This window comes from Macrobrachium rosenbergii, chromosome 59 (genome assembly GCF_040412425.1).
Source record: "Macrobrachium rosenbergii isolate ZJJX-2024 chromosome 59, ASM4041242v1, whole genome shotgun sequence".
Classification (NCBI taxonomy): Eukaryota; Metazoa; Arthropoda; class Malacostraca; order Decapoda; family Palaemonidae; genus Macrobrachium; species Macrobrachium rosenbergii.
This window is the reverse complement of record NC_089799.1, coordinates 12,803,375-12,810,874: the sequence shown is the minus strand read 5'-3', so window position 1 is coordinate 12,810,874 and position 7,500 is coordinate 12,803,375. Positions and strand designations below refer to the sequence as shown.

At 36.6% G+C, this 7,500-nt stretch overlaps 1 protein-coding gene across 1 annotated transcript in view; it reads left to right on the top strand.

Annotated features, from left to right (window-relative positions):
• LOC136837533 (trypsin-1-like) overlaps nucleotides 1-7,500 on the top strand; it is a 551,788-nt gene that overhangs the window by 426,582 nt on the left and 117,706 nt on the right. The window lies entirely within an intron of this gene.

The window sequence follows — 7,500 nt, the reverse complement described above, 5'->3', positions numbered from 1 at the left end:
AGAGGGGAGGGGAAGGGGAGATGGGGAGGTGGAGGGGGATGGGAAGGGAGGAAGGGGTAGGGAGAGGGAAGAGGAGGGATAGGAAGGAGGAGGGGAGGGAAGAGGAGAAGGGGTAGGGGAGGGTAGCAGGAAGGAGGAGAAGGGGTAGGGGAGGAGGAGTGGGAGGGAAGGGGGAGGGGTAGAAGTTTCTCTTAACTTTATCTAACCTCATGAAACTTAAACGAGACGGGTAGTATTTTTACTGCGGGAGTTGTAATGGATAAAATGCAGGGTAACTAACGTTCACGACTTCTTGCTTGTAAGTGAATTTCATAGTTTCATTTTTTTTTGTTTTTTATTTTGTTTTTACCGGCTGGGGTCGGTCGCGTTCGTCGTCGCCCCTTGATATTATGCAGTGCCTTGATGGCGTCATCCTAAATATGTGTGCTGTGATACTCACCTATGAGGAGAGTTATGAAATGGCGTTCATTTAGAGCTGTTATGAATCAGTGCTAGGTATGGAAAATTGTTTAATCCCTATTTAATATTATGAACATGCAGTGGTTTCCCTCTATCTCTGTTCTATAACTTAAGTTAAAGTTAAAGTCCTCCTGGGCCTCTGTAGGCTTGTAGGGCAGCCGCTGATCAACAGAGGCTTAATTTAGTTCGTGTCTCTTTCAGAACAGACACCGCTCCTGTCATTGATCTAATACGGAATTATTCATTAGAATAGTTTGACTGTACTGATAGTCAAACTATTTCAGTAAAACATCGAAAAATGATGATGGTGAATTAAAATGGCGAAAGCGTATAGCCTACAGACAAAGATGGAATGGAGCTGGGACCTATGAGGTCATTCAGTTCTGAGAGGGAAATTGAGAGTAAAATGGTTTGAAAGGCGTAGTAGGAGGAAAACCTCGCACTTGCACCATGAAACAATCGTTAAGATGGAAGAAAGAGGGTATGAATGGAGGTACAGTAAAAGGAATGAAAGAGGTTGTAGCTAGGGGCCGAAGACACGCTGCAAAGAACCTTAAGTAATGCCTACAGAGCACCGCATGAGGTGCACTGACGGCACTACCTCCTTACGGGGATACAAAGAAAGATAGAAATACGGGAACAGAGATAGGATGAGGCCAAAATATTCAAGTTCAGTGTACCAATAATGTTAACGACATTTGGTAGTCTATTGGAAATTCTGAAATGTTCGCGATAATTCTACCAGCATTGCTATCCCCGAAATGATATGGTTTTGTATTATTTGTGACAAAACTCATGTAAGGCTGATGGTGTTCTGGTGTTTTCAAATGCTCTTGACACGTACAAATGCATTTTATCACGATTATTGTGATTAATACGAGTCCTGATATTAATCAGTGTGATTAATATCAGTCCTGACGCTCCCAGATTTTTTCGTGTTTTTACCAACCTACTAAACCGATTTAGGTCGATAATTATCATTAATTTTTGTCCAAAATCCTTCTTTAGTTACTTTTCTCGTCTTTTATAACCCTTCGATTAAGAGTACAATTTAGATTTAATATTTTAGATAATCTATCCCAGGTGGTATGTTTTCTAAAATGAGATGTTTCTTCCCCAAAAATAATTAGTACCTTAGCTGAGATCTAGATTTACTAGATACATAATTCATTCTGCAGATGATTACTTGAAGAACGCATAATGACCATACAGTATATAAACAGGAGGGTGTCAAAAAGAACGTGAGTAATTAGTCTTTCTTTTTCTTCTTAGGGGATCATTCAGTCAGAGAAGTGGAAATAAAAATGTAAAAAAGGTATTATAACAATGAGATTTGAAGCTACACTTCATTGTTACTGAATGATCTATTAAAAATTTTTTTCTTAGTATTGAAGCCGAGTCGGTTGCTGGCTTATGTCTAATGGGTGTTCTCTTTTTTGGAGAGTCCTGTTGAATTCGTCAGTTAATTTTCCCTAGCTTAGCGAGAAAGGTTTTTTTATATAATGTTGGTCAATGTTGTCAGTGAAAAGATTCTTGTAAGTTGATTAACCATATGTCATTTATGGATTCCTGTTGTTGCTGATAAGACCAATAAGCTGATCAGAAAGGTATTTTGTAGTTTCCTGTAGTCACTGATAAAACTCTGATAGTCTTACCGACTACCTGCTTTTGATGGCTGCCAATTGTTAATGAAGAGACTCAGTAAGTTGATCATCGCCACTGAATATTTGTTTCTGAGCATTGCCATTGATCATTTGTTACTAATAAGACCCGATTAAGATGATCAACATGCTGCTTACGTTGATTGACTTTTGTCATTGATGACCAGCCAGTTAATTTTGACAGTCTTCCATTGTCATCAGTTAGGCTCTGGTAAGTTGATCAAGCAAACTTTTTGCTACACTGACAAGGAGGCATAATTATTGTTTGCGTGAACATAAAACTCAAAACACGTTTTTGTTGCTGTAGACATAAAATCTTCTCGGACAGGTAAATTTAAGGTTCTTTACAGCGTCCCTTCGGCACTTAGCTGCAACCCTTCTCATTCCTTTTACTGTACCTCCATTCACTTTCTTTCTTCCATCTTATTTTTCCACCCTCTTCCAACAATTGTTTCATAGTGCAACTGCAAGGCTTTCCTCTGTTACACCTTTTAAACCTCTTACTCTCAATTTTCCTTTCAGCGCTGAACGGCCTCATAGGTCCCAGCGTTTGGCCTTCGGCCTAAATTGTATATTTTGTCTTATCTGTCGGACAGGTAAAGCAATATGATGAAAGACGGATAAATTTTACAACGGAGAATAACTGAGGCTTTCGTTAGAATAACAACAGCGTCATCTACACGATTTTTCAGATTACGAGTTTTGCCTATCACCTGAAATTAGCTTAGGTTAGGTCGTTAGGTTAGGGTTAGGTTAGTTTATGTGAGATTAGGTTAACTCTAGCACAGATAGGTTAGGTTAGGTTAGTTGGTGTGAGATTAGGTTAAATCTAGCTCAGATAGGTTAGGTTAGGTTAGGTTATGTGAGATTAGGTTAACTCTAGCACAGATAGGTTAGGTTAGGTTAGTTGATGTGAGATTAGGTTAAATCTAGCACAGATAGGTTAGGTTAGGTTAGGGTTAGGTTAGGTTATGTGAGATTAGGTTAACACTAGCACAGATAGGTTAGGTTTGGTTAGGTTGGGTTAGTTTATGTGAGATTAGGTTAACTCTAGCACAGGTAGGTTAAGTTAGGTTAGGGTTAGGTTAGGTTATGTGAGGTTAGGTTAACTCTAGCACAGATTGGTGTAAAATAGACACATTGCGCTTTATTTAAAAAAAAAGTTATGTCCTTGTAAATACAATAATGGAGATAACCCCATTTGAAAGTAGCAATTTTCAATCGCTTTTTTTTTTATTGAACCCAGCTACGCTATTGTTCCAGTGAAGGCCTCAAATACGCTTCCAAAAACCGCAACAAAGTCGGAATAACGTAAAAAAAAAAACGCTGAAATAATAGAAAATATTAACGCAAGAAATAAAAGCCGAATCTTTTCTGAAAGTGGCACTGGCTTAAAAGCCTCTTTGTTTTTATAGTTATGGGGCTAATACCCAGTCGTAAAAATTAATGTCTTTGCAAAAGAAAATGTTTAAAACTTTATTCTTTTAACTATGGTTACGATTTTTTCCGTCCATGTCTTCCGATTTGCGCTGATTCCTTTTTAATCTTTTTACATTATGGGTTGCTGTTATGTTAAATGGGTTATAGGTTATAGGTCTTTCACTTTATTTATTTAATCATATATATATATATATATATATATATATATAAAAGCATATATATATATATATATATATATATATATATATGTGTGTGTGTGTGTGTGTGTGTGTGTGTGTTACAATGAATTCCCAACATCTCCCATTCCCAGAGCTGAAATTTTTTTTTATATGAGCTTCAAACACTTTTTCCCTTCGCGTTGATGGTGGACTTCTAACCCAAGTTAGGAAGAGAAAAGTCCAACAGTTTCGTCTCTTTTGCTATAAGCAAAACTCTTTCTCCTCTACTCGTATGGCGTGCTTTCAATACGAGTTATGAAGAACAGAGTCCAAAGCTTTGGCCATTTCCCTTACGGCAAGCATCTACTCCGAATTCTGATTGTCAGCCTAGGGCTTTTAACTATCCCTACGGCGGTGTCCTGACCGCATTCAGGTCGTTTCGGCCGTAAGTCATTTAGGCCATAAGCACGTTTACGTGCAAAATGGGCGCCGTGTTTAGTACCAGCCCTTTGGGGATGTACGTAAAACATGAAATAATAATGGTAAATACCATAAACATAACGGTAAATACCATAAACATAACGTCTTACATTGTTTTGGATGTTAATGGTCTATGGACTTACGCATTTAAACGACCAGGACCGCTCTGACCCTCTAGCTGGGATATTCAGCCTAGGTTTTTTGGCTCTCTCCTTTACGGCATGGCGGCTTTAACCGCACTCAGGGATATTCAGCCATGGGCTTTTGCCTCTCCTTTTATGGCGGGCTTTTAATCGTACCGGGGATATTCAGCCTAGGGCTTTTGCCTCTCCTTTTACGGCGGGCTTTTAACCGTACCGGGGATATTCAGCCTAGGGCTTTTGCCTCTCCTTTTATGGCAGGCTTTTAACTGTACCGGGGATATTCAGCCTAGGGCTTTTGCCTCTCCTTTTACGGCGGGCCGCTAACTTAAGTTGGATTATTCAGCCTAGGGCTTTTGCCTCTCCGTTTACAGTGGGCTTTTAACTGTACCTGGATATTCAGCCTAGGGCTCTTGCCTCTCCTTTTACAGCAGGCTTTTAACCCTAGCTGGGATATTCAGCCTAGGGCTTTTGTCTTTCCTTTTACGGTGGGCCACTAACCCAAGTTGAATTATTCAGGCTAGGGATTTTGCCTCTCCTTTTACAGCGGGCTTTCAACCGTACCTGGGATATTCAGCCTAGGGCTTTTGCCTCTCCTTATACAGCGGGCCCCTAACCCAGGTTGGATTATTAAGCCTAGGGCTTCTGACTCTCCTTCTACGGCAGCCTTCTAACCGTACTTGAGATATTCAGCCTAGGGCTTTTGCCTCTCCTTTTGCGGCAGGCATCTAGCCCGAGGTGGAATACTCCAGTGAAACACTTTTGTCTCTTGCTTTTACAGTAGGCTTCTATCAAAAGTTAATAAGAGCTGAGTCTAAAGATGCAGCCCTTCCATTTACCTTTTAGGTTTCAAGCCGATTTCAGAAGAGCCGAGTTCCATCCATTTTGCCTCTCTTTTGATAGTGTGTTTAGTCTGATCCTTTCACCCCTCCTATAGCATGCTTCTTACCTGGCTGCAGATCATTCTCTTCTTTTACGGCAGACTCCTGTTTCGAGTCACTATACATACATACATACATATATATATATATATATATATATATATATATATATGTATATATATATATATATATATGTATATATAATATATATATATATACATATATATATATATGTATATATTATCATATATATATATATATATTATATTATATATATTATATATATATATATATATATATACATATATATATATATATATATATATATGTATATATATATTATATACATATCTATATATATATTATTAAATATATTATATATATATATATATATTTATATATTTATATATATATATATATATATATATATATATATATATATATGTATGTATATATATATATATATATATATATATAAATATATATAAATACACCAGTTCACTATACCTTTTAGAGCAACTTAACCAAAACGGCAATTATAATTTAGAAGTGCTTCGCCCCGTCATCGGTTTGAATCCTAGAGGGGGACTTACCAATTATAATTCCCCCTTGAGTATAAGTTATTCCCGAGGTTCAGTGAACTGATATTAAAACGGTCTTTGTGGCGTAATGTTGTTTAATATAATAAAAATGTTCCACGTGTGCATATATATATATATATATATATATATATATATATATATATATATATATATATATATTATACATATACAGTATATATATATATATATATATATATATATATATATATATACATATACTCGCATGCACCTTATGAAAACTAAGTTACATGGAAGGTGTTTAACTAATACTTCCATTAAATGTGTTAGAAAGCCTGAAACAAATAAGACCGGGACAGATAAAGGGTTAATGACTTATTAAACGCGTAAGTAACTGTTCTATATTTCTCAAGTTTTCCTTCGGACATCTGTATAACGATTAATGAGAAATTTATCTAATCTTTTCTATGCCCGTTTATCGACTAGATGACAAAGAGAGTACTCCCTAAATGACCAGAAATAAGCCAGTAAGTATTAAATGGAAAGAAATGACATGCCTTTAATATCCTTTCTCCTTATATCGTAATTTTTTGTTCTTCCTTTCCTCCCTACGTTATTTCCTCCCTTTCTTCCCACTTCGTAGCCGACTTGTGCTTTTCTATGATCTATTTTTAGTTTTCTGAAAAGAAAACTATTGTGTCGGCTTTGTCTGTCCGTCCGTACTTTTTCTTTCCGCCCTCAGATTTTAAAAACTACTGAGGCTAGAGGGCTGCAAATTGTTATGTTGATCATCTACCCTCCAATCATCAAACAACAAATTGCAGCCCTCTAGCCTCAGGTAGTTTTGATTTTATTTGAGGTTGTTAGCCATAATCGTGCATCTAAAACGATACATGATATTACCACCGGGCCGTGGTTAAAGTTTCACGGGCTGTGGCTTATACAGATATACCGAGACCACCGAAAGATAGATCTATTTTTGTACTTTGATTATACGATGTGCAGGGTACAGCCGAAGAAACCGGCGCATTTTTATTTTTTTTTTTTTTTTTTTTTACTCCCCTACCTTCCTGACTTCTTACCTAATATAATATTTTCAGTCCCACTGCATGCACGGCAAGGTATTAAATATAAATAGTGATCACACATATTGCGGGGAAGAAATCTACGATAATTTATAGCAACTGTTTGCAACACAAAGGGATGAAAGAGTTTGTTTACGATTTATCAACATGATAAATGCAGATTTTCTCGTTCCTTAAAAACAGATTTAGCACAAAATCCATGTTTGAAATCGTTAATTGACACCAGCTGTCAGTGTTGTTTTTAATTTTCTTATGAAGGGTACTTTAGAACCTGCTGGCTGGCTAATTGTTAAACAACTATTTGACACATTTTTTATTCAATTAGATTGTTATTTCTTGACGTCAAAGACAAAGCGATTGGAAATATCCATTAGCTAGCTTTTATTTTGTTGGCTTATCAAGGATATTGACGTAGAGTACGAATTAATTCAAAGTCTCTCAAAGTACGAAATAATTGCTATGTTTATTTATGTGTAATTTTTTCCCCCTATTTATATATGTAACTGGCACTTTCCAACGTAATTCTGTATATGTTTTCTGGTATGAGTTCTGATGTCAGAAAACAACAAAATAAAGTCTACAGATTCTGGAAAATTATGCTATAATAACGAATAATTCTGAATCCTAACAATCACA